General features: G+C 48.8%; 1 pseudogene; it reads left to right on the top strand.

The window, feature by feature from the left end:
• The first annotated feature begins 741 nt into the window (after positions 1 to 741).
• Positions 742 to 8,995, top strand: LOC114775942 (PDZ domain-containing protein GIPC1-like; annotated as a pseudogene).
• The last annotated feature ends 303 nt before the right edge of the window (positions 8,996 to 9,298 follow it).

Here is a 9,298-nt window from a genome sequence, read left to right as displayed (position 1 = left end):
TTACTGATTTCACTGGCAAAGATTTTAACTGATTCACTGATTTCACTGGCAACGATGCAGCGTTATTACTGATTTCACCGCCAACGATTTTCACTGATTCACTGATTTCACTGACAACGATGCAGCGTTATTACTGGCTTCACTGAATGGTGCGCCGTTATTACTGATTTCACTGGCAACGATGCAGCGTTATTACTGATTTCACTGGCAAAGATTTTCACTGATTCACTGATTTCACTGGCAACGATGCAGCGTTATTACTGATTTCACTGACAACGATGCGCCGTTATTACTGATTTCACTGGCAACGATGCAGCGTTATTACTGTTATATCGCTGATTTCAGGACTGACAATAACGCAGTATTATTACTGAACTGTTACTTCACAGATTTTTTATGACTGTTTACCCGGAATTTTAAGAAATGAAATAATCACTCAAAATAGACCACAAACATTTTGGGACAGATTGTCTTGGTGTACAAAACTACATTTTTTTTAATATTAGAAAATGAAACGAAATGCATATCGGCCATTGTAAACGTATATGTATAATTTTCGTAATCGACGTCAGGTGCCTCGACGCCCGCCGCCAGGTGGCGCCTGACCTGCTCTCGCGCGTCTTCATTTCCGCCAAGTGCGTGACGCGTTGGTGACAGCCGGCGATCGCCGTGGCAACCGCCGCGCCGTTGCCCCGGAGACCCGGAGCGGACACCTGACCCCGCAGGTGAATTCCTTCCGCGTGACGTCATGCGCGCCCCCGCGGCTCGCGACAGACTCGCTTTTGTTTGCGGAGCGGCAGGTCGCGCGCAGCGGGCGGAGGAGGAGCAGCCGCGCTACCAGCCGCGCCACCGCCAGCAGCGTCCCCGCGACAGGCCGCCAGCATGCCTCTGGGGCTGCGCAAGAAGAAAGCAAGTCGAGGGAGACCTCCAACCTGGTGGAGAACGAGGAGGCGGCGGCGGCGGCGGCGGCCAACGGACTCCCGCCTCCACCCGCCGACCTGCGGCCCAAGCTGGTCTTCCACACGCAGCTCGCCCACGGCAGCCCCACCGGCCGCATCGAGGGCTTCACCAACGTCAAGGAGCTCTACGGCAAGATCGCCGAGGCCTTCCGCGTCGCGTCCGACCAGGTGGGTCCACGGAGTGAAGTTGGAGTAAAGCAGCGAACCTCTCGGTCTCGTTATAGAGATGTGTGTGTGTGTGTGTGTGTGTGTGTGTGTGTGGGAGTTCATATCGGGATAATAAAGTATAAAGCAGGTGGAAGTTCTCCTGGGGACTGGAGGGCGTGTCCGGGGTCACGCTTGTACCTGATATACCAGGCGCTGATCCTGCTGGACGCCGGTAGTTTAGATGGGACCAGATATGAAATGGACAGCAAGAGTCCCGCAGAGTCAATAACCTCAGGACCATTCCTGGGATGATGTTGTGGCAGGAGACGTCTGGAAAGTCTTCAGCGTCACAGGAAGTCCCCCGCATCCTGTCCAGCGGGCACAGCCTTAATCCTGGTAGATAAGGTCCACCGCTCGCCCCCCCAGGGATCCATAACCACCAGCGTCCATGAGTACATCCCATAATGAGCCAGCGCAGCAGCGTCCCAGAATGCGAGGACGAGCAGGACGGGAATGCCAGGGAATGTGAGGCCCATGAACGGGGTCAGCGGGGTGGGCAGCAGCTCCAGCTTTCTAACTCAACTGGTTCCGTTACATTTACAGCATTTACCAGACGCGCCTCACAAGCAGCAGTGACGGGGACAGTCCCTCTGGAGACAAGCAGGGTGAAGTGTCCTGCTCACAAACAGCAGTGACAGAGACAGTCCCTCTGGAGACACGCAGGGTGAAGTGTCCTGCTCACAAGCAGCAGTGACGGGGACAGTCCCTCTGGAGACAAGCAGGGTGAAGTGTCCTGCTCACAAACAGCAGTGACAGAGACAGTCCCTCTGGAGACACGCAGGGTGAAGTGTCCTGCTCACAAACAGCAGTGACAGGGACAGTCCCTCTGGAGACACGCAGGTTGAAGTGTCCTGCTCTCAAACAGTAGTGTTAGGGACAGTCCCTCTGGAGACACATCAGGGTGAAGTGTCCTGCTCACAAACAGCAGTGACGGGGACAGTCCCTCTGGAGACATGCCGGGTGAAGTGTTCTGCTCACAAACAGCAGTGACGGGGACAGTCCCTCTGGAGACATGTCAGGGTGAAGTGTCCTGCTCACAAACAGCAGTGACAGGGACAGTCCCTCTGGAGACATGCAGGGTGAAGTGTCCAGCTCACCACCCTGACAGAAGAGACCTGTTCTGGTGGTGTGTGTGTGTGTGTGTGTATGTGTGTGTGTGAGACTTTATGAATATTAAAGATCCATTCAGGCCTGGGACATGGTCATCAATTATAAAAGGTTTGGGATCACAGTTATTACACATCATAATAACCCTTTAACAAATAAGTCCAAATCTGTTTTATTGATCAATAATGCAAGCAGGCAGTGCAAAGAGAGCAGTAAAAAGCGAAATTATGATTCTAATAAACAATAGAAAATATTTTTTTAATTGGACATATATTATGTATATTACACCCTCCAAGTTATTATGCAAATTAGATCTTTCTAGAGTTCCGATGCAAATGACAGTCAACATAATTCTAATGTTACTGAACAAACCTCTCAATGACAACAAAAATAAAAAACTTACTTGCTCTAAATTATTACGCACAACTGTTTTATTTTTATAGGTTTTAATAGTTTGTCATTTGTTGAATAGACAGTAAAGATACGTCTTAACCCCTTATTAACGGTACGGTCATCACGCTGAAGTTTTGGTGAAATATGTCAGGTCTTCATACCTTGTCCTTGAATATACTGGGCTGCTTAATACTGTGAAACGTCCTTCTTCACTAATTATTTTACTTTAATTAGAATTGCCTGCTAAAGTAATTATTACAGGTGTCTTACAAAGAGCCCCGAGACAAGAGCCAGCCATTACATTACGACCCATGAGGTGAACTTCATGAAATCCATGGTGGCAGTGGGTGGGGATCCAACAACACCTCGTAGCAGCGCCTTGTGATTGAATGAAAATGGTTAAAGCTGCCATCTCCTGATGAAATAAATGAAGATACTTTGGACACTCCTGAATCGTAAACCCCCTTATTCCTTGACTGCGCGTGTGTATATGACACGTCTTACGATGGCTGGTGAAGAGCAGCAAGGATTGGTGTCTCCACCCTGGTCAAAGTCTGTTGGCGATCTCCTCAGGATGGTGCAGTCATGTGACCTGAACCAACTCGAATTTGTTTAAAGTTTGAATGGTGAAGCTGGCGTGGGACGCCGGGATCTGTATACGTCCCGTCAACATACGACCATCAGAGAACTCGTTACCAGTAATGACGGGCGTTTATCAAGCGCGTCCAGAGCACAGAAGAGAGGGACCGGGCGGAGCTGCACGGCCCAAATTGAGTCTGAACCGTGGGATGGGGGTGGTTAGGGCTGAAATGATGTTGCATTGTTTGGAGCAGGTTCAGACAGGTCGCGGGCGTCACCGGTTTCAGGTTTCCAGCCCCGCCTGACGACCGGAGAGTCTTCCTTTCCCCGGAAATCCACTTCAAGCTGCTCTGTGTCTGTGTGTCACATTTTTCACTGCGCTTCGCATCATCGCTGCGTTATGAAGCGTCGCGTCAGCACAAAAAGGAGCAGAACTCTTCCCCCTGTTTACGACTTACCGTCCCGGTGAATGAGTAACACCACGTACGGCCTGAGGAGTTCACTTTCTGAACCGCCGTGTAATGATTGATGAGAAATGACGCTGCGTCGTCGCTCCTCAATACTGCACAGTCAGCCTCCAGCTTCCAAATCATTTTAAAACGAACCACTCAGGACTAGCTGGCAGTCGCTAGAGGAACCTCTCCAGCATCCACACCATTCATCCCCAGAAGGTCCATATTTAGTTATGAAGCACTTTAATACAACAAAGGAGCTGACCAAAATGCTGTACATGAAATGAAAATTTTAATTACCAGGGACAGGACCGACATGGACAAAAAGCACATTAAAAATAAAGAAGAAAATAAAATAAGAGAGAAGATCCAGCAATTAAAATTAAAGAAGGGGTCGAATAAAACAAAATATTTAAGACAACATATTAAAAAATTAAGAAAGGTCTGCATAAGAAACCACATAAAACTCATGCATAACAACACTGGACTGGCTTAATTTTGGTCAGGCTACTGGGAACTGGGGAATTAGTGAACATTAGTGACCACGCCCACTACCGACACCAACATGCAGGTTATGAGGTTCTGATGGGTGAACTCGTCAATTAGTGAACATTAGTGACCACGCCCACTACCGACACCAACATGCAGGTTATCAGGCGCTTTAATTCCAGCGTTCTGATGGGGGAACTGGTGAATTAGTGAACATTAGTGACCACGCCCACTACCGACACCAACATGCAGGTTATGAAGTTCTGATGGGTGAACTCGTCAATTAGTGAACATTAGTGACCACACCCACTACCAACACCAACATGCAGGTTATCAGGCGCTTTAATTGCAGCGTTCTGATGGGGGAACTGGTGAATTAGTGAACATTAGTGACCACGCCCACTACCGACACCAACATGCAGGTTATGAAGTTCTGATGGGTGAACTCGTCAATTAGTGAACATTAGTGACCACACCCACTACCAACACCAACATGCAGGTTATCAGGCGCTTTAATTCCAGCGTTCTGATGGGTGAACTGGTGAATTAGTGAACATTAGTGACCACGCCCACTACCAACATGCAGGTTATCAGGCGCTTTAATTCCAGCATTCTGATGGGTAAACTGGTGAATTAGTGAACATTAGTGACCACGCCCACTACCGACACCAACATGCAGGTTATCAGGCGCTTTAATACCAGCGTTCTGATGGTGAACTGGTGAATTAGTGAACATTAGTGACCACGCCCACTACCGACACCACCAACATGCAGGTTATCAGGCGCTTTAATTCCAGCGTTCTGATGGGGGAACTGGTGAATTAGTGAACATTAGTGACCACGCCCACTACCAACATGCAGGTAATCAGGCGCTTTAATTCCAGCGTTCTGATGGTGAACTGGTAAATTAGTGAACATTAGTGACCACGGCCACTACCGGCACCAACATGCAGGTTATCAGGCGCTTTAATTCCAGCGTTCTGATGGTGAACTGGTGAATTAGTGAACATTAGTGACCACGCCCACTACCGACACCAACATGCAGGTTATCAGGCGCTTTAATACCAGCGTTCTAATGGGGAACTGGTGAATTAGTGAACATTAGTGACCACGCCCACTACCGACACCAACATGCAGGTTATCAGGCGCTTTAATACCAGCGTTCTAATGGGGGAACTGGTGAATTAGTGAACATTAGTGACCACGCCGACTACCGGCACCAACATGCAGGTTATCAGGTGCTTTAATTCCAGCGTTCTGATGGGGGAACTGGTGAATTAGTGAACATTAGTGACCACGCCCACTACCAACACCAACATGCAGGTTATCAGGCGCTTTAATTTAATTCTGATGAACATTAACTAATAACAAGTATCTGAGTAACGAGTATTATTTTAAATAATAAACCGCCACCAGTGGTGGCCAGGCTGGGGACTCTCTTCGCCCGGAGGTGCGCTGGGCGGCGTGACTCAGGTTTTTGGAGGAGCTGTCGGCAGCTTTCTGTGTGCGTTGGTGTCATGTGCAGCTGGAGAGTCGCTGTGATGCAATAGGTTTCCTTGGTAACGGTGTGTAGGCGTCGGCTGTGATTTCCACTCACCCACCTCTCACACAGTCCTTGTTTGCCTGTGGCGTGAGCCACTTAAACACCCGGCCCCTCCTCCCCTAACCTAATCCCGGTGTCTTACAAGTCCCGGTAACCAGGGACAACGCTCCCGTCTTTGTCAGCTGACGTCTGTGTCGCTGCTACTACACAATGCAGCGCCAGCACGCCGCCTGCCACCTCTTTACCCACAACTGTATTAAAAGCAGCATGAATGATGCATGCAGCTTAAACCGAGGGACAAACACGATCACGTTGCCCGGCGATCATATTTCTGCCAGGAGGTCGCAGGAGCGAGGTGTCATGCCAGGTTATTCCTGAAAGGTCACCTTATCCGTCTGCTTGGTCACAGGACATGGCGGCAGGCTGCAGACTTTACAAACACAGAAATCCTGCAGCACCGTTATGTCACTCGGTTCAATCACTTCGCCGTTTTTTTTTTTTTTAATTCTCCATATATTCACCCTCAGATTCTCTTCTGCACGCTCAACACCCACAAGATCGACATGGAGCGGCTGCTGGGCGGGCAGATTGGCCTGGAGGACTTCATCTTCGCTCACGTTAAAGGCATCAAGAAGGAAGTGGAGGTGCTGAAGCACGAGGACGCGCTGGGCCTGACCATCACCGACAACGGCGCCGGATACGCCTTTATAAAGGTACGAGGGACCAAAGGTGGAGGACAAATTAACCAGTTTATTTTTATTAAAACAGATTTCTTTAAACACACTGATGACAACATACTGAACAAGCGAGTTGTTCGCCACAACGTGTGTTCAGTGTCATTTGGTTTTTGCTTAATCACTGTAAAAAATTTACATTTCTGCATTTACCAGACGCCCTTATCCAGAGCGCCTTACAATCAGTAGTTATAGGGGCAGTCTCCCCCTGGAGACACTCAGGGTTAAGTGTCCTGCTCAGGGACATGATGGTAGTAAGTGGGGTTCGAACCTGGGTCCGCCGGGTCACTACCAGCTTTACATTTACATTTACATTTACAGCATTTATCAGACGCCCTTATCCAGAGCGCCTTACAATCAGTAGTTACAGGGACAGTCCCCCTCTGGAGACACTCAGGGTTAAGTGTCTTGCTCGTGGACACGATGGTAGTACGTGGGATTTGAACCCGGGTCTTCTGGTTCATAGGCGAGTGCCACCTTGCCACCCACTAGGCTACTACCACCTTGCAGTAGGTGGCTTTTGTTAGTAGAAAGAGCTGATCAAGAGTTTTATTTGATATTCATGACTCAGTTTCACTCAGAATGTCTCTTGTCCCACATGGTTCCCAACGTTTGATTAGTTCTGCTGGTGGAAGAAATGTGGGGTCACCCTTATATAATAACAAGGTAAAGTAACTGAGTGGATGTGGAACCACAGGAAATTCATTCATTCTTTCCAGCAATTTAAACCTGCAGAGTAGTTCAGCGTATTAAACACACACCCGAAGTAACGATGAAACGGAGATAATCCTCATTACATGCTGGTAATTACAGCCTCTCTGTCTGCTTGTGCGTCTCCATTAATGAAAGCGCCACCCGGTGGTGCTGAGTTGGTTTCGCAGCCTTCGCTGTTGGAAACACAGAAATATGCCAACCCCTGACAACTCCTCCCACACGCAGTAAAGAAGTACATTTAACCGTGATAAAAGGCTCATTATTGCTGTTGTGCATCCCTGTGTGCGGCAGCGTATTAAAGAGGGCAGCGTGGTGGACGGCGTGAAGGTGATCTGCGTAGGGGACCACATCGAGTGCATCAACGGGAAGAACATCGTGGGAACGCGCCACTACGAGGTGGCCCGCATGCTGAAGGAGCTGCCCAGATACGAGACCTTCACCCTGAAGCTGGTGGAGCCCATGAAGGCCTTCGGTGGGTGGAAGCCGAACCTCCCCCCCCCCGCTGCGTATGAAAAAATAAAGTGCGATACGTGAAAGAGTTAGGAAACGTCGTGTGTGTTTGGCAGAATGTCTGGAGCCCAGGTCAAAGGGCGGGAAGCCTGGCGGGGAGAACAAGATCGGCACGGGCAGGAGCACCCTGAGACTCCGCTCCAAAGGGCCCGCCACCGTGGAGGATCTGGTACGCGTCCCCGGCTTTTAAATGACAAGTCATCTGCTGCGCCGCCTGCTACATGGTGGACATTTAAGAAGTAATAATGATAACGACTGGACTGGTTATGCCGTTCTGAAATTCCTCCTCCAGCCCACAGAGTTCGAGGAGAAAGCGGTGAAGAAAGTGGACGACCTTCTCGAGAACTACATGGGCATCCGAGACACTGAGCTAGGTGGGTGTCAGCTCAGTCAGAGCTTCTCACACAGGTTCACTGCAGGATCGATATACAACCTTTACATGTATGTACATTTACAATTACAGCATTTACCAGACGCCCTTATCCAGAGCGACTTACAATCAGTAGTTACAGGGACAGTCCCCCCCCTGGAGACACTTAGGGTTCAGTGTCTTGCTCAGGGACACAATGGTAGTAAGTGGGGTTTGAACCTGGGTCTTCTAATTCACAGGCGAGCGTCATAACCACTAGGCTGCTACCACCCATGTAGTAAATATGGCGGTTTTTATAGTAAAAAAAAAAAACGTCTGTCTCCCTTCCAGCTGCGACCATGGTGGAGGTGGGCCGGGACAAGAAGAACCCGGACGAGTTCGCCATGGCTCTGGACGAGGCGCTCGGGGACTTCGCCTTCCCTGATGAGTTTGTGTTTGACGTGTGGGGGGGCCATCGGTGACGCCAAGGAGGGACGATTCTGACCGGCGTCGCCCGCAACTCTCACCACGCCTTTACTGGGACAGGACAACTGCAATAACAGAGGCCTTGATTCAGCTGGACAAAAATCCATTTACATTTTCGGATAGATTGGAAACCACACACACTCACACACAAGCTAGATGTCGTGGCAAGTTTCACGTCCAGTGCCGCTGGAGCCTGGGGTATAAATACAGGATTTTTTTTATTAACCAGCACGATTTTATTACTACAACTGGGACGGGTCAGGGACCCACTTTTATATCAAAAGGCCAGTTTTCAGGATCTAGAGCGATTAATGAAGCGATTACGGCCGCAGCATGGAAAGCAGCGCCTGGCAAGTTCACTGCTGCGGTGACCTCTGACCTGAATTAGCGCTGTTAGCGTAGCATCGACCTGCTGCGTCTGATCCGTAGTTTAGCCAAGAAAGGGAGATGCCACCACTGCTGTTTTTTAAAAACTAACATTTACTTTTAGCATTTTTGTACAGGATGCTCTGTAATGATTGTTTAATAGACAAATACTTATATTTTTTGCTCTTTTAATTTATTTGTTATGAAAAAAAAATCATATGAAGCGAGAAACTATTTTTACAGTTCCAAGAATTCAATAAAATCTGACCACTTGGACTCCGGAGTTCATGTGTCTGTCTGTCACACGTTCATACACACACACACACACATACACCATTCCAGCGCCGTCCTGACATTTACAGTCAATTACAGTCGCAGAAATCTGGCAATTAAACAGGCTTTAGTTTTTA

Source organism: Denticeps clupeoides, unplaced genomic scaffold (genome assembly GCF_900700375.1).
Source record: "Denticeps clupeoides unplaced genomic scaffold, fDenClu1.1, whole genome shotgun sequence".
NCBI lineage: Eukaryota > Metazoa > Chordata > Actinopteri > Clupeiformes > Denticipitidae > Denticeps > Denticeps clupeoides.
Note: the sequence above shows the minus strand (reverse complement) of the source record. Positions and strands in the feature narration are given on the sequence as shown.